The sequence below is a fragment of the Mus caroli genome, unplaced genomic scaffold (assembly GCF_978045245.1).
Source record: "Mus caroli unplaced genomic scaffold, Mus_caroli_1 scaffold_7, whole genome shotgun sequence".
In the NCBI taxonomy this organism is placed as follows: Eukaryota; Metazoa; Chordata; class Mammalia; order Rodentia; family Muridae; genus Mus; species Mus caroli.
The window spans coordinates 142,462,314-142,480,608 of record NW_028227262.1 but is presented as its reverse complement, the minus strand read 5'-3'; the positions used below and the strand labels follow the sequence as shown (position 1 = coordinate 142,480,608).

Below are 18,295 nucleotides of genomic sequence, written 5' to 3'. Positions count from 1 at the left end.
TCTCTCTCCCTCCAGATCTACACCCTTTCTGTCTCTCATTAGAAAACAGGCTTCTAAGGGGTGATGATAATAAAATGTAATAAAATTAAAACTAACACATTGGAATTGGACAAAACAAACAGAAGGAAAAGAGCCCAAGAGGAGGCACAGGAGTTGGAGATCCGTAAGCTCAGGATCCCATAGAAACACCAAACTGGAAGCCGTAATATACACACAAAGGACCTGATATACCAGACAGGCCATGGGCACACTATCTCAGCTTCTGATGTGACTATTGCTCATGTTGATTTAGATAACCTTGTTTTCTTGGTGTCCTCTGTCCCCTCTGGCTCTTATACTCTTTCTGCCTCTTTTGGCGGTGTTCACCAAGCCTTGAGAAAAGGCATTTGATGAAGACATCCCATTGAGGGCTGTTTCAGAGTCTCTCACCCTTTGCATGTCTGTCTTGCGGGGGCGTCTCTATATGTATTCCCATCTGCTTCAGAAAGAAGCGTCTCTGATGGTGGATGAGAAACAAGCTGATCTGTGACTATAGCAGAAAGTGAGGAAGGAAGGAAGCAAGGGAAGGAGGGAGGGAGTGATGGGGGGAGGGAGTGATGGAGGAAGGGAGGGAGGAGGGAGAGAGCGATGGAAGGAGAGAGCGATGGAGGGAGGGAAAGAGAGATGGGGAAGGAAGGAAATGGGGAGGGAACAAGGGAGAGAGGAAGGAAGGAAAACCTTCTGGACTCCTTCTCTAAGGCAAGTTTAAAAAACAAAAACCAATCACATAGCTACACTCCATATCTGACTTACCAGGCTCAGTGGTGAAGGGGAAGGTCATTGACCTAGAAGCGAAGCGTGCCCAGTTCATTCTGGGCACCTATGTGTCTGCCTGTGAATGAATACTGCAGAATTGTCATCAAACAGACTCGCCCAGAACTTCACCCGCAGTCTCTGTTTCTGCATATGACCTGGAATTCACACAGGACTCATCCTCAGCTCTACCTACCATCAGGAAAGTGTCCATTACTTTTTGCATGGCCTCTAGCTCTGTGGTAGCCAGTCCGAACCAGCAGCCATAAATTCCAAACACAGCTAAATGTTGACCTAGTTCTAAAGCCAGCTGACAGTGGCTTTGCCTCTGGGAGTCAGTCATACTCCTGAGTACTCTCTGCTAACCGAGTGCCACCTTACCTCTCTCCTCCACATCATCATTATAATTAATAAGCAACAATATCATCCCTCGTGGTTACGTGCTCATTAGGTGTTAACTGGCCTTAGCATCATTATCTCATTAAGCCCTTCCAGCTAAATTATTTTATCAGCTTCCCTCCAAAGGGGGTCTGTGCTGTCTGTTTGCAAGGAATCCTCAGCACAAGCAGAGGAAAGCAAAGGGAGAAATCACGGGTATTTACATCAGTTTGCAGCATGAACAGTTTCTCAATTAATATTGCATCTACGACTTTACATTGCTATAAATCCTCTCACATAAGTGTTTCAAACAATATCCAAAAGCTTTGTAACTTATGGCAATCATTTTTATGGATGGGAAAATGTTGGAGAAAAATATGAAGTATTTACAGCAGTTTAAACTTCCTCCCTACTTACACATCTATTTGGATAATTGATCTTACCATCTTCTCTGGGATGCTGAATTTGGAGATCTTATATTAAATGCTGTGGTAGGGGCTTGTTTCCCCCCCACCCCAAGGCTTCAGTTACTCTAGATGGGATCTTTTTCTTAACTTCCATGATAATGCTTACCTTTTCTTTCCATTAATAGCAATCATGTTATAAATCAGCCTCTTAGCAAGGGAGATGAAGAACAGTCTACTCATAAATGAACAAAGAATACAGGCTAATGTGTTCCTCCTGGTGTGCTTTCATTCTGTCTATTCTGTCTATTGTTCGTGACTTTTTGTGGGGACCATGAACTCTTTTGGTCCTTTCCACCGTTGTCTCTAGCTCATGCACCTTCCCCAGAGGTTGCTGGATCGCCACGCAGAGTCTGAACTTGTCCTTCTACAGCCTCTTAGTCACACTCGGCTTCTCGATCCAATTATCCCCTCCCCCACCCCCTGCCTCCCCAGTCCTTAATCATCTCCCATGCAATTCGTCATTCACACTCACTTTCCCAAGTAATTTTCCCTTCTAAATATCTTATTATTTCATACTCCTTCTTGCACACGTCCTTCAAACTCGATTGTTCATTTGATTTTCTCACAAATTGGACCATCTTACTGGACAGGCAGCCTTTCCTCCGCTCCATTGTCTTCTTCCTCTGTCTCCCTCTCTACTTGATAAATTCTTTATTTCCATCTGAGCAAGCAAGGAATTGAAATGGTTTGTAAATCTCTTCATCTTCTCTGTCTATTTACTTAATTGTCAAAATTTAATTATCATTTTAGGAAGAAAAAAATGGAGATTCCTAACTCAAAAGCCTCCCACACATAAACAATTAAGGGGCTTGTTTGTTTGTTGGTTGGTTGGTTTTGTTGGTTTTTTTTTTTTATCTCATTAGGGGAAATAAAGAAATATTTTTCCCATCCCCAGATAAAATAGTATAAACTAGTACTGCTCTAAGTAAGATTAGCAAGTTTTTTCTTCTCTGGGGGTAAAGTCCAGCGTCATGTGCCAGAGTTGCTCCTGCCTAAACCTTCCCTCTCGTGGGTTGAAAAACAGGCCTTACACACAAGTCTTGCTTCCTCACTGTCCTGCCTTGTCCCCTGTTGTCTGGGAATACCATTCAGCTCTCCAGTTCCATGGTTTACTTGTAAGAACTCCATGGGCTTTGAGGACCTTGGCTGTCCTTTTTATTTTCCTATCATTTGTTAGTTTGTTTGAAGTCTCAGAAAATCTTGTTTTTACCCCAGAGGCATTCATTATTCTCCTTTTTATTATTTTCTCAGCCTCCAGAGCCTCCTGGTCTCATCCTTTTGTGGTGAATGTGTCCCTCTCTCGGATTCCTGTCAGGAGCAAAAGGTTTGCTTTTCATCTGTGGTCCTTATCACCTTTTCATTTGCTGCCCTTTCATTCACCGCCCCTTGGCTGCTTGATTTTACTCCACATACACCCCATGTTTAAGCCTGACCATCCTTTGCAGTTGGTGTGCTTGCTGAATTTCCCCCATCCTGCTTCCCTAGTCATGGGACAGCCATATTGTTCACATGATGCCCCTGGGTGGCAGTAAAGGAAAGACAGCATGATCAGATACTTCTTTAGCCATAACCACAATGATGGCATTAAACACCCCAGAGAGGACAGACTCACTGTGGTGTGCTTATAGGAAGAACTGCAGCAATTTCCCAAATTCCATCTCTTTATTCCATCCTCTTTGGAAAATGGTACTCATTTTTCCAGGTTATTGATTTTCCCACTCGATCACAGGTATATAAAGTCCTCATATGAGAATGAGTTTAGTGGATTGTAAGCTCAGAAACCTGGCACATGTTTTCTACCCACCTGGCTTCCTTTTTCTGTAAACTGGCAATAGGTATAGACCACCTGGGTTGAGGAGAAACCAGCATTTTGCATGAATTAACCAAATGTGTGTTTCTTTGAAAAGACCTGAGCTTCCCTAAGTTCATCCTTTTTTAAAATAATCCAAATTATCTAGTGTTATTGCTACAATATGACCCTTTTCTCCCTCAATTTTCTATTACAATTCACACGAGATTTCTCTTGAGGGTACGATAGAGTCTAATTTTCTTCATTATTCAATTTGGTGCCTGTTAAGTGAGACAGGCATTCACTGACAAGAAGAACATTTAAATTTTGGCAAATAAGTTCATTATTATTCAGAAAGCTTTGCAACCCTCATATTTAATAAACCTTTCCATTACAGAGTAAGAAATCATGGAAAATAGTCAAACAAATTAGCAATGGGGCCACCAAGAGAGTACATTCAACCCTAATAAGGAGATGTCTCAGTTTATCAGTTTTCTGTCAATCATTAAAACAAGAAAGATGAAACTTGCAATTATATACAAGGAGACATAACTCCTAATTCCTTCTTCCTACCTGCAGCAGAAGAATTTTAATTGCTTGGAAAAATATGATTTTTCTTTTCTCTTGAAGGATAAAGAAAGCATATTTAGTTGCTTTAAAGTCAATGGCTGGAATAAGAACACACCAGACCATTCATAAATTTACCTTTCACAGGGCTACTATTCAGATACTCGGATCTTTCACACAAGGCTTCACACTTGGAAGTGTGAAGTTCTCCTTTTCACCAGAATGGTTAGAATTATATGAGTTTGCTGACTCCACTTGTGCACAAAGGGAGAAATGCTGCCCTACAATATTTGAAAATTAGCTGGGCATGTTTACATCATTGCAAGACCACTTTTGGTTATCTGTGACTGTCTCAAAAAGCAAACATTTTATATATATATATATATATATATATATATATATATATATATATATATGAAAAGTTTTTGAGGCAGCCCTATGTTCTGGTCTCACTTTGTATACCAGGCTAGCCTCCATCTCATAGAGATCCACCTGCCTCTGCCTCCAGAGTGCTGAGATTAAAGACATGTACCACTATGCCCTGCCCATCACAAAATACATTTTGATTGTGTATTTTCCCTCCTCCCAACTCCATCCAGATAGATCTTCCCCACCTCCCTATCCACCCAACCTTCTGTTCTTTCTCAAAAAACAAACAACATCAACAAGAAAAAAAAAAGCAGAAAAGCAACAACAAAAATCAAAACAGACAAAAAAAGCAAAAAAGGAAAGAAAGAAAATCAATAAGATAAGAAAAAAATAACCCAAGACAAAACCAAAAGGGTACAATAAACATTTATTCCAATATATCTTGAATATGTTAATTATTTAAGTTGATTTTTCATTTATTTATCTTGGCCCATTGATTTTCTAAACTCCTATCCGAAAAGTTTATCTCATTAATTTCATGCTTTCTTTAATACATTTGTCATATAGAAAATAAATACTAACATATGCCTACATAAAGAAAAGCAACAGAGATAGTTAGAGCCTTAGTCATAGGAGGGTATAGACATTACCTGAAGGAAGCTATTCCTTGACCTGAACTGAAAATGAAAATTGAAAGTCAAGAGTCACCCATCTTACCAGTTAAGTCATAAATTGCAATGTCTAAAGTCATTCCCTATAATAAAAATACCCAAAACCAATATTATATGTCAGTGCTCCAATTTTGAAATTCCATTGTTTTATGTATTATAAAATATGCCCTGGACTCAGAGATAAGTATTCAATAGATTTGTTGATAATGAAGGAGATAGAAAGGATTAATTCTTAAAAGGATTTCCAATGAGATCAGACAACATTTTTGTCTGTTTCTTGTTTTCCCATTCCTTTTTTAAAAAGTGGCAAGTCACAGGGATAACACAGAGAAACATTAGCTTTCCCTGGGCAAGGATGGGATGCAGAGAGTAGTCACTGTGCTTCCCAGGATGGAGGGTTCTCCTATACACATCTCAGAAGGAAATTATCTCTTTCCCTCATACCTGGAGAACGTTCTTGTGGTAATCTAAACAGTTACTTAAATGTGTATCTTAGTGCACAGCAAAATTGCTTAGGCAGAGTGAAGCCTGGAGGTGGTTACCTCAGGGGTACCACAGCACGGTCTGTCTAGATACAACAGGCTCCCTCCAAAGAAAATTCCAGAAGAGAATGGGAAGACCCTCTGTGTTCACTTTACCTATCATGTACCTGCAAACCTAACACGTGCCTGATGCATACTGCATAGCACAGGGATGGGAATAAGGAAAGAGCAGGAGGAAAGGCAGGCAGCTCGGATGGTAGGGGACTCAGAGATAGCATCTTTTTAATACCAGAGAACCTGATGTGTGTTTTTAAAAGTTGATAAAGGAGACCCTCCCTAAAAAAGAACAATGTTTATGTAACCTAACAACAAAAGGGAGGGTATTTTGAAACTGGCCATTGGAGCCTGGGCCCTGATGTTAAAAGCCTTTCAGAACTAGAAGGAGTTTGAAGTCATTTGGGAGACATTCATAGGGGATGGGAAATGGCTTACCTACAGTCGCATAGCTTTTTAGTATTAATTTTTAAAAAGAACTAAAACTAAGGTATCAAAGTTTCCATGCCCAGCATATTTCCTGTTGTGGTTTCCTACATAGAATAGAGGGAATCCTTAGTTCTGAACCCCATCCCCTGTTTGTTTTCTGGCTCAAATCATTTAACACTTCCCTCTCTAGAAGCCCTGCCAACCCCAGGCACTTCTCTGGCATCCCAGGACTTTGCAATGCTTGCTAAATAAAAGTAGTCAAGGTTCACAGAGTGTTTATAAAATATAGGCTTAGAGAACATAGCCATGGCCATGACTGTGGCAGTAGGAACTCTCCCACTGACTACAGGGTACACTCAAGGACATCTATGTGGCTACATATATATGATAGCCACTATTTTCTACAGAGACATTTGGATGAAAGCTCTACGGAAAAGGAACAACGTCTACCTGCTTCTAGTTCTGTGTTCTGTGATGTTTTTCATATTCCATAATGTTCTCTTCTACAAATAACTACAATGTCATGTTTCAGCCAAATATTTTTAAAGAGTTCAGTATCACCCTGTGACTCCATTGATCTAATTAGCTCAATACACAATGTCACCATTTGATGTATAAACAAAAAGTTCAAGGGGGGGTTGAAGTACTCTTATCATTGACCTTTATCATACAAGAGTGTCATTGCCAATATCTTTCAGATCAAGAATGCAGATCTACAGTACAGAGAAGTAATATAGAGACTAATGAGTTGGTGTTTCTTAGGAAAGGACAAGAGCTAAGTAGGGGGACCACTGGAATGCTTAGCCTTGCCCCTGAGTTCTGATCCAACAGGAATACCATAATACATATTCCAGTGGGGACAAAAACAGAAGTCCTGCAGCAAAATACATCCACATTCCTCTATATTTTGATTGTTCCTTGATTTCAATCTTTAAGAAATTATGAAACATCCCTCTCCCTTGCATGTAGGGTGTTTTCTTCTTATTATCTTTCTCTATAGATATGACCCCACACTGTTCACTGTTAGCACTCTAAGAGGTCAGCACTCCAATCTGTTGTCCAGCTGGTTCATCTCTGATCTGACCCTGATAAGAGCCTCACTGGAGTGAAGAAAGTGTAGAGGGGAAACTGTGGCTCATAAGACTGGACAGCCATCCATGAAGTCTTCTTGAAGTTGGTGTCCAGGGACCAGTGTTCAAGACACTCCATAGCAGTGGGAAAGCAGTACAGGGAGATGTTCTTCTGGGAGTAGGTTTCCCTCTGGTTCTGTAAATTATAAATGAAAGATTATAAAGTTAAGCCACAGCAAAAGTGGAGATCTTGGTAAACACAAAGCTTAAACAAAGCCTGATGAAGGATTCGTTGACTTTTAAGTGAAGTTTGTGTTTTCTTTCAGACAGTAGAGTAGACTATAGGAACATGGAAAATCTACCGAAGCATCCTTTGTTCCTTTATCAAATTTGCAGTATCCGGAAAAAAATAAAAACAATACTTGCAATTAAATCCAAGTGAATCTGCATGCATATGATTTATAACATAAATGAGCTAAGGCAGGGTATAAGAGGAAAAGAAAAAGTCCAGGAACGTAAAACTTTGTGCAACATTGTATGGAGTTGACCCAAAGGGAGAATTGTTTGGACTAAGAGCCAAGTACATGCTAATATTAGGGACAAACTTGGATTTAAGATCCCATGAAAAGTCAGAAGCACTGTTACCCAAGCCATGTTCAATTCCTGGGCAACCGATATGATTAGTTCCTAAAGTCATTAACAAAATAGGACAGAATGACCCTCCCTCTCCAAAGGATAGGTAGTCTAGATGAGGGATTTCTAGTTTGGGGCATAATTTACCAAAGCCATCAAAGGCATATTATAGTGCCACCACTTAGGTATTAAAGAAAATCACCAAACCCTTGTTCTGTCCACCTGTCCCCTTTCTCAAGTCCAGGAACCCAGAGCCATGCTATATTTAATTGTCCACTCGAGTTTCTCTAACACAACAGATAACAGTTGGATGGAAAGTCTTCTAATCACTAGGTCTGCATTTTTCACATTAGAGTATTATTAACAATTGTTTGCAGGGCATGGTAGCACACACCTTTAATGACCAGTAATTGGGAGACTGAGACAAGTAGATCTCTGTGAGTTCAAGGCCAGGCTGGTCTATTCAACATCTTCCAGGCCAGCCAGGACCACATACAGAGATTCTTTCTCAAAACAAAACAAAACCATCAGTAGCTGAATGTGGTAGTTTGAATAAGAATGGTCCCTATAGGCTCAAAGGTTTGAATACTTGGTCCCTAATTGGTGGACCTGTTTGGGGAAGGATTAGGAGGTGTGGCTTGTTTAAGATGTGTCACTGGGGGTGGTCTTTGAAATTTCAGGAGCTCAAGCCATACCTCCTCCTCCTCCTCCCCCCCCTTCCTCCTCCTCCTCCTCCTCCCCCCTCCTCCTCTCCCCCCTCCTCCTCCTCCTCCTCCTCCCCTTCCTCCTCCTCCTCCTCCTCCCCCCTCCTTCCCCCTCCTCCTCTCCCTCCTTCCTTTCTCTTTCTCTCTCTCTCTCTCTCTCTCTCTCTCTCTCTCTCTCTCTCTCTCTCTCTCTCTCTCCCTTCCTCCCTCCCTCCAACTTGTGGATAAGGTGTATGCTCTCAGCTATTATTTCAGCAACATGATCAAGGACTCACCATCTGAAACTGTAATCAAGCCTCCAATTATATGATCTTTTTAATAGACATGGTGTCTCTTTACAGAAATAGAATAGTAACCAACACAGTGACACAAACACTCCCATGGCATAATGACAATTTGTAAATGGAGCTTGAACCCATGAAAGTCTAGATTACCAGAATCTGAGAAGAAAAGAGAAGGAAGAGATAAAGAAGCAAGGAGAGAAATGTATCTTTACACGCTACTTGTTTAATCTTATCAGACCTACACCAAGACTCTTCAGACACTTTGATTCAAAAAAACAAACAAACAAACAAAACAGAAGAGCTGCCAAGGTAAGACTGAAAAAAAAAAAGACCTTCTCTCAGAGCACATAGAAAAAGTGGCTGCTTTAGAAATGATTCTACAGTGAAGCCTACACTCCCAGGTCCTCCCCTAATGAAATGTCTCAATTTAAAAGCGAGTGAGCTCCAGAGTAATGGTTTAATCAGCATTACCCAGGGGCCGACTAAAAGCTAAAGCCCAGGTCTTCCAAATCCCAGCTCTCAGCAAAGCCTACGTAAACCCTCGTGAGCACAACACACAGCTTTTATGGCAGACAGACAGAAAGATCATCCTTTGTAAACTCCAGAGCAGTGTATTGATGTCATCCGGTTATTCATTTTCCCTTCCTGGATGACAGGCTGCAGCCTGGCATGAGAATCTGCGTGCTAATAACTTCTTGGGGCACTCTAGCATTCTGTGTGTAGGGATTCTCCTAGAGGGGGGGCTGGAAGGTCTCTCTGAAGGGGATTTCTAGGGACACCATCGGAGCCCAAACATCACAAGACTGTATAAACTAATCATCCATCATGTGGTGTGATCATATGCAGGAGTGAACACTGAGATGCACAAAGAAAACACCCTCTGGTTATAATATCTATTAAGACTGTGGTTATGTAGCTCAGTGACTCCTAGTTCAAAGCCCTGGACCCTATCCCCTGCAATGAAAGGAAGGTAAGAAAAGGTCGAAAATGAGGAAGAAAGTGACAAGGAAGGAGGAGAGAAAGAAGATCATACTTAAATATATAAAAAGGATATTCAAGGGCTGTGGGGGGCAGGGCAGTGCTTAATTTGGTTTGTAAGAGACTTGCTGAGTAAGCATGAAGACCTGACCAAGTTCAGAAACCTATGACTCATATCAAAACCAGGCACAGTGGTACATGTCTAATCCCAGTGCTGCAGGGGCCCCACTGAATGGATGAGACAGTGGAACTCTGTCTCAACAAATGAGAGAAAGAGCAGTTTAAGGAGATACCCAACATCATCTTCTAACCACCAGACTCACCACAGGCATGTGCGCATCCCACACAGACACATACAGACACCACAGAGAGAAAGGGAGAAACGGAGAGGGGTGGAGGGGAGTCAGGGAGGAAGGGTAGCAACATTACCAAAGAACATCATTGAGAAGGAGCACAGAGCAGTGTCATATAAACAAACATATTCTATATAACAACAATATCCAACCCCCTCTGCCTGGCACAATCACTTCTGTAAGTCCTAACCCCCTATGCGTGAGACTGTGATTTGGTGAGTCTGAGCAAACTCTGAAATCTCTGCCTTTCACTACCTCTTAGATGGATCTTGTGCAGCCAGGAACAGCTGGGCATTTGGACTGTACACTTGAGTAGTGAGCTTTCAAGTTTACTAACCATATCTTGATTTTTGAAAAATAAAAACCCTGAAGAAGTGTGGATGCCTCATTGTAGGGCAATAGGCTATGCACAGACAGGCTGGTCTCCAGTCGAGTTGAGGTGTGACCCCTGATGAAACCCAGTGGTGGTAATCCCCACCTACATGGGATGGAAGGCTTTCCCTCATGTCTCCTGGACCCCTGACTCCTGTTGAAGTTACCACCCAACAGCCCTCACCAGAGAAGCATGTGGCTATGTAGACAATGTTTCAAGCTTCTGACCTTCAGGCTAGACTCCTCCCAGTTACCTAGCAACAGCAAGATAACAGCCCACCATAAGAGGGGCTGTTTGGCCCCTCCTCACTCTCTTACTCTCTCTCTCCTCACGCTCTCTCTCTCTAACCTCTTACTCTCTAGCCTTTTCTCTTTTTCTCTCTTCCCCCCTTCCCTCCTCTTGGCCATGGCCAGTCTCTCTCTCTCTCTCTCTCTCTCTCTCTCTCTCTCTCTCTCTCTCTCTCTCCACCTTCTCTCCTTTCTCCCTGCCTTTCTACAATAAAGCTCTAAAACCATAGACTGTCTCTGTTCATCAAGGCCTGATGTGCTTGGATGATGGGGTAGGCTTTCTCCTAACGAGCCATGCCTAATCTCTCGTCAGAAGGCCTTCCTACACTCCAGCCATAGACCGGACTTAGAACTCTCGCCTGTGTGGGAACCTCTCTCCCTCTGTCCTCTCTCCTATATCTCCAGGGCCAAAAGTGTCGCCCGGGCCCCTGGTATCAGGGTCTGCCCCTTGTCCACCCCCCACCCCCCATCGAGTGGGGTCCAGTGGCTTCACACAGCCAGATGCCCACCTGGGGCCGAGAGGAAAGCATCTGGCAATCCTCCTGTGTCTGCCTGCCCAGAACACAGGAACTCTGGCAGGATGTGGGCTCTCTCCCTCCCCCTTCTTCCCCTACACCCCCAGCCCCACACTCATATCACATGTTAGTGGGTTATCTGCCTTCCCGGGTCTTTATGACTATCAGAAAGCATCCTCTTGGCAAGAGATAGGAAAGCTGATGATATTAATAGCACCAAATTATCAAATGCTTCATACATGGCCAATACCAGCAACAGAGTAGAAATTTGTCTTTGTGCCTTGACATGTCAGATGAGAGCTGAAGACCAAAGATATGGCTGACATTATCATCCTCAAAATGAAAGCCTAAGTTAAAATTACTTGACCATGCCTACATCTAGGAAGCTGTAGGTAGGAAACAAAATGCCTCCTTCTCCAAATCATACCTCTCATGGATTTGACATTTCTACCATTAGATTTGGAACCAATAGTGATAACGACCTGAGCGCTCCCCATGTTTGTTCCGATGTCTCTGTTAAATACAAGTTTTCTCATACTATCCTTACGACAACTCTGCTGGGTGCTCATCTCTCCCAATTTACAGGAGGAGAAACTGAGGCAGACAAAGTTTAAGTCATTTCTCCAAAGCCACACAACCAGTAATTGATGAAACCAGAATTTAAACAGAGATGCTTAGTGCTAAACCAGTTAAAGATCCAAACTGAGATGCCTATAGAGACAGTAATAAAAGTGCCCCCACATCTGGGAAGTTTGTTTGTATATAAAATAACATCTGCCCACATCTTCTTTATCTATAGCAAAGTAGTATAATCTGTCCCCACACTCTCTCTGTTGGGGTTTGTTTGTTTGTTCTATATATGTTCAGAGAAGAAATCTCACCACACAACTCACACTTGCTTGAACATTCCTCTTTAGCCCAAGCTGGTCCCAAACTCACGGTCCTTTGGCTTCCTCTTTCAGAGTACCTAGATCATGGATCATGGCCGTCTAGAGCTGCACCCAACTCATATTCTTTCTTAACACAAAGCATAAAGAAATGATAAATAGAAAAATAACATTTATCTCAATGTTGGCGCTGCTAAAGGATACAAAAAGTGTAGAAAATTGCAGAGTCCACTCTATCAAAGAGGGCTTTAAAGGGCACTGCCATATTTACTGAGAAGCCAATAAAATAAAACTGTTACAATGTTTTAATTTGTTTTAAAAAAAATAACAAGGAGTTGTACAAACCAAATTTGGCCTGCAGCAGTCATTACATCCACCCATTCTGTGTCACCAAGAAGGACCTGCATAGAAATGTAAGTGTGCAGCAGGGCCTGAGGACTTTTTCCTCCACATGTTAGGGAAAGCCAATGGCCTAGTTGCTTTTTTGTGTTAAAGAAGGAAAGTAGATAAGATCGGAAGGCATTTCTGGCAATGCTGTGAAGGCAAACTAACTAGAAGAAATGGCTGAAGGAGTGGTATCAAAGGAGCAGGAGGCAGCCGCTGCGGGCTGCAGGGATGGCCGTGATAGAATGAACCCAGGGCAGAGGTTTCCTCCAGTAAATGAAGGATTTGTGCAAATTAAGAGGACTTTCACGTAGTCTCTCATGTGGCTAGAATATCACAATTTTTAAAAAGAGAAAAAAAGTTAACAAAAGTGAGACAGAAAGCTGAGGAAGGGGGTGGAGCTTACAGAACAAATGTGGGTGGCGCTTGACTTGGCATTTAGAAAGGAAATAAAATGTTCTTGGCTAGGAAGGAGACAGCTTGAAAACTGTCTCCTCGAAAAATAAATGTGACTGAGAAGAATTAAAACACACACACACAAGGAGGTAAGGTGCTAAGAAATTAAGAAGAAATGTGAGGAAATCCGCAGGGGGAAGAATAGCAAGACAATGAACAGCAGCAACGTCTCCAAAGTCAGAGTCAATGCAGAGAGAAACCAGCACAGGCATTTTTAAACTATGTTGTCATGAGGACACCACAGACGGAGATCGCTTTAACAGAGGCGCAACTCAAGAACATAGACCACAGTGGAGATATTTAGAAGGAACAGAATGAAAGGAGCCAAACTATAGGAAAGGATTTTGGTTACTGGAGACCAATGGGGAAAGATGAGTCTTGGAGATGTCAGAGAGGAAAGTATGACAGGATTCTGGAGTAGCCTCAAAGTGAAAACTAAAGCGCATTCTGTAAAAGAAATACAAGTCCTCTCTCCACAACTGCTTGAGGAGCAGCCCCGAGGAGAGCCAAAGATAACACCGAACCTGCATTCCTAGGGCATGAGGAGGAGGCTACAGTTACCATAAAGCCCCAAAGGGAAGGAAGAGAAGATTGCAGTCTTCACCAGGCTTACTTTTCATTGGTTATAACATCACCCAAACCGGAATAAAGTCTCAACAGAACCGACTTTTGCAGGGATAATCTTTCATCAGTCCATAGAATTCTGGGAGGGTTGCAGCAGGCGGGAAGAGAGAAGGAAAAGGTTGGAAGTGTCACTATCCACATGGTCTAGAGATTAAAAAGGACCACCACCAAAAGTAACATAACATCCTAACTAAAAGCATCAAGTCGGACATTGCAAGGGAGCAAAATACCAGAAGGTGGGAAGAGACCACAATATTGAGTGCAGCTGGGACTAGCACTGACCTCTCAGCTCTGTGGCCCTTGGCATTTTCCCCACTGTTTCCTATTTACATTCTATGATAAAGTCACTTCATTTTTCCATAAACAAAAATTGTGGTGCCTATGTAAAAACTTACTGGAAGAGACACAGAGCTAAGACTTCATTGGATTTACATACATCTGTACTTTAAGACCATCTTTAATATTATCTGTCCACATCTGAACTCCAGTGATCCTCTGACCCCAGCCTTCAGAGTCCTGTACATGCCAGGCCTGGATTCTGGCCTGTGCATTGTCCACTAAACAGACCATTCGACTCTGGTCCTGTTGTCTGCCTGAATGATTATAAAAAGCTTGCTAACCCACACTCTCCCATTTCCAATCAATTTGTCATCTGAATGATCTCTCTATCTTTCTTTTCTTCTTCCTTCTTTCTATTTCTGAAACAGGGCTTTTCTGTGTGCCCCTGGCTGTCCTTGAACTAGCTCTGTAGACTAGACTGGCCTCAATCTCACAAAGATCCAACTGCCTCTGCCTCCGAAGTTCTGGCATTAAAGATGCAGGCCCCCATGCCCGGTTCTGAAAGATCTTTCTAACCTTTACATTTCATTATAGTGCCACCTTTACTCAAGTCCTCTCAGTAAATTTCCTTGAATCTTTTTTTTAATTAGGTACTTTCTTCATTCACATCTCCAGTGCTATCCCAAAAGTCCCCCCTACCCTCCCCCCTCACTCCCCCACCCACCCACTCCCACTTCCCAGCCCTGGCATTCCCCTGCACTGAGGCATATAAAGTCTGCAAGACCAATGGGCCTCTCTTTCCACTGATGGCCGACCAGGCCATCCTCTGATACATATGCAGCTAGAGACACGAGCTGCGGGGGGGGCACTGGTTAATTCATATTGTTGTTCCACCCATAGGGTTGCAGTTCCCCTCAGCTCCTTGGGTACTCTCTCTAGCTCCTCTATTGGGGGCCCTGTGATCCATCCAATAGCTGACTGTGAACATTCACTTCTGTGTTTGCCAGGTCCCAGCATAGTCTCACAAGAGACAGCTATATCAGGGTCCTTTCAGCAAAATCCCGCTAGTGTATGCAATGGTGTCAGCGTTTGGAGGCTGATTATGGGATGGATCCCTGGATATGGCAGTCTCTAGACGGTCCACCCCTTCATCTCGGCTCCAAACTTCATCTCTGCAACTCCCTCCATGGGCGTTCCTCTCCCATTTCTAAGAAGGGGCAAAGCGTCCACATCCTGGTCTTCGTTCCTCCTGAGTCTCATGTGCTTCACAAAATTGTATCCTATATCTTGGGTATTCTAAGTTTCTAGGCTAATATCCACTTATCAGTGAGTACATATCATGTGAGTTCTTTTGTGATTGGGTTACCTCACTCAGGATGATGCCCTCCAGGCCCACCCATTTGCCTAGGAATTTCATAAATTCATTCTTTTTAATAGCTGAGTAGTACTCCATTGTGTAAATGTACCACATTTTCTGTATCCATTCCTCTGTTGAGGGGCATCTGGGTTCTTTCCAACTTCTGGCTATTATAAGTAAGGCTGCTATGAACATAGTGGAGCATGTGTCCTTCTTACCTTGAATCTTAAGTAGAGATCAAACTGCTTAGCACAGCCTTCAACAGCCTTCAGAGCTCTTCAGGACCTTGCCTCACTCACCCTCCATGCCTTCTCTCATGTTCTCTTCCCTACAGGGGAATTCAGAGACTCCAGGTAGATTTCAGTCTCTGGAACAAACCTGTTTATTCTCCTCTCCAGACCTTTGCAACTGTGGCCCTTGAAAATGCAATTCTCTTCTCCCTGACCTCTGATCTCCCATTTATGCAAATTTAGGCAACCTGTTGTTCTCTTCTTTCAGGAAACTTAATATTCTTTGCTGCAATCCTCTCTAAAGTCTCTTCCACCATGAGATTCATGACAACTGATCCTGATTCCATCTCTGCTGGGTTCTCTATACCCACCATGTGCCTCGACAGGTCCTAGATACCTACACATTTATTTTGAAGTGGATGAAAAAAAATTGATAGAGTGGGGATAACAGTGGTTACCAAGTCAAATTCTCAGAAACCTGCTACTACTTTTTTTTTAAAGATCTTACTATGTAATCCTGTGCTAAACTTTGATTTGTAATCCTCCTACCTCAGTCTTCCAAGTGCCACCACGTCCGTGTTCCAAAATCTCTAATTCTTCTAAGTATCAACTATATTTTATTTGTGCATTATTTTATATTGTGTTTTTACTGTGTATTCAGCATCCAGCATGGTGGTGCACACCTTTAATCCCAGCACTTCGGAGGCAGAGGCAGTTGGATCCCTGTGAGTTGGAGTCCCCAAGGTTGGCCTGGTCTACAGAGCTAGTTCTAAGGCAGCTAAGGCTACAAAGAGAAACCTTGTCTTGAAAACAAGACAACAACAACAAGAAAAAGCATGTGGTGTTAGCCTTGTGCGTTTGGACACCCATGAGTGCCTCAAGCCCTCAGATGCCAGGCAAGGGTATCAGGTTCCCTAGAGTTGGACTAAAAGACAGTGGAGAGCTGCCAGGTGCTGGCATGGAAGCCAGGAAGTCTTCCTCTGGAAGACCAACCAATGCTCTTGATTACCGAGTCATCTCTCCTGCCTCCAAAGTCCCCAGTCTGGATTCCCCTCCACAGCCATGGATTCTTTTCTTAGATATTTCAAACGACTCATTAACATTTTGTAGAGCATGCACTCTGTGTGCCTCCTGTGGCCTGAATTCCATGTAATTCCAGAAGCAAAACTAGGTTTTTGCCCAAGTGTGGAGAACGAATCTTCCTTTTTGCCACAATCCACAACCTTTTCAAAGGATCCTTGAAAGCCTGAGAAACATTTGGAAATTATCATCTGGCCCTACAAGACCTCAAAGGTCTTACAAATTGAGACTGAATTTTGTTTATTCTCATCCTAGTGTATAGCATAATAGCTGGCATAGAAGAACGGGTTTAGATTCTGTGAATGAGTGAACACATGAACAATCAAAACAAACCAAGTCTTGGATTAAGCTTTAGGTCTGGCTGGGCCACATGGTATACGCCTTTAATCGTGTCACTCTGGAGGCAGAGGTAAGGGGATTCTCTCAGCTCAAGGACAAAACAACTTCAGGACAGCCAGGGACTGTTTGTTACACAGAGAAACCCTGCCTCAAAAAACAAAACAAAACAAAACACCAGAAAACAGACAAACAAAGCAAAAGCTTCACAAATTGGGTCAAAGTTTCAGAGGTGATCTCCATCACTACACAGACAACCCAGAGATACAGTACCTAAGGTTTCAGCCCTTTAGAAACACACACACATACACACACACACACACACACACATACCAGAGGCCAGGGTCTAAGCTATAGAGTCAGTGCAAAGAGAGGCAGGACCTAATGTAGATGGCACCAGACTGGGTTTTTTCCATGGCCTAAGCTCTAGCAGAACATTGTGAGTAGGCTCTCTTACACAGAGACTGGAATGGCTTCATCTGGCCCCTACTGCCTCCACTTGCTCATTGAGGCAAACCATAGACTATATTTATCAGAAGACAAATAGGTAGACCAACTGATAACGTATCCACCACACACTTTCAGAATCTTCTAAGAAAACTCTTTGGGGTGACATAACCCATGTGAACAGTAGCAATGAATAAATGTCCAACTGAGACAAAGGTATTTGTCTAGTTCGTACACCTTTCCAAGTTAGAAACAAAAATCTGGAAACCAGCAGAAATATCTAAACAACATCATTTCACACACACGCACTTTGAAGTTTACCTGCTGCCAACTTGTTAGTTATTTAAATAAACATTATTTCTGCCACATGCTTTAGCACCAAATAGTACCTTGCAGTCAGTTTAAAAACCTTTATCAAAGTTGGAGTACAGTATTATTTTGACACTAGACAGTCCTTTGCTTTTGTGTGGAATCACTGTGTTGCCTGAACAGCGTATGATTTCGCTTTTGTGCAGACAATCAGCAGGTCATTAGTGTACCATACAAATCGCCCTGGACTCAGGATGGAACCCTGGGGGACTGAAGCCATAATAGACTGGAGAGTAGATACAAGGTAGCTGACAGTTACCTCTGATGGCAGTTAAAAGGTATGATTGCAACCACATGACAGCTTAATACAACAGATCCCGGAGCTGTTCACATGGCAAATTCTGATTAATGGTGTCAATAATCATTGTGAATTTTTAAGTTCTGTGAAGCACTCCATTTCATCCTACCACCTGAGCACAGAACTACACAATGACATAGTTATTTATTAAATAAAACGTTTTATCATTATTTTGCTACCATTGGTTTTACATATTGGTTAACATGAGTTTACTCAGACACAGGAGGTGAAAGAGTTTTGCTGAATGTTTAGAAGGCTCAGGATAAAATACTTGAGTATGAGTTATACTGAAAGTCTACATATGAACTGGAATTTTCCACCTTCACACACACACACACACACACACACACACA

General features: G+C 42.5%; 2 long non-coding RNA genes across 2 annotated transcripts in view; both read right to left on the bottom strand.

The window, feature by feature from the left end:
• Nucleotides 1-4,772: 4,772 nt before the first annotated feature.
• Nucleotides 4,773-18,295, bottom strand: part of LOC115031283 (uncharacterized) — a 48,118-nt gene continuing 34,595 nt past the window's right edge. The window contains exon 3 of the long non-coding RNA XR_015047696.1: nucleotides 4,773-7,264. This is a non-coding gene — a long non-coding RNA (uncharacterized LOC115031283). The remainder of the gene's footprint in view (nucleotides 7,265-18,295) is intronic.
• LOC147004035 (uncharacterized) overlaps nucleotides 13,597-18,295 on the bottom strand; it is a 29,206-nt gene continuing 24,507 nt past the window's right edge. Inside the window, exons 2-3 of the long non-coding RNA XR_015047697.1 lie at nucleotides 15,401-15,510; nucleotides 13,597-13,625 (exon numbers count right to left, since the gene is read on the bottom strand). This is a non-coding gene — a long non-coding RNA (uncharacterized LOC147004035). The remainder of the gene's footprint in view (nucleotides 13,626-15,400; nucleotides 15,511-18,295) is intronic.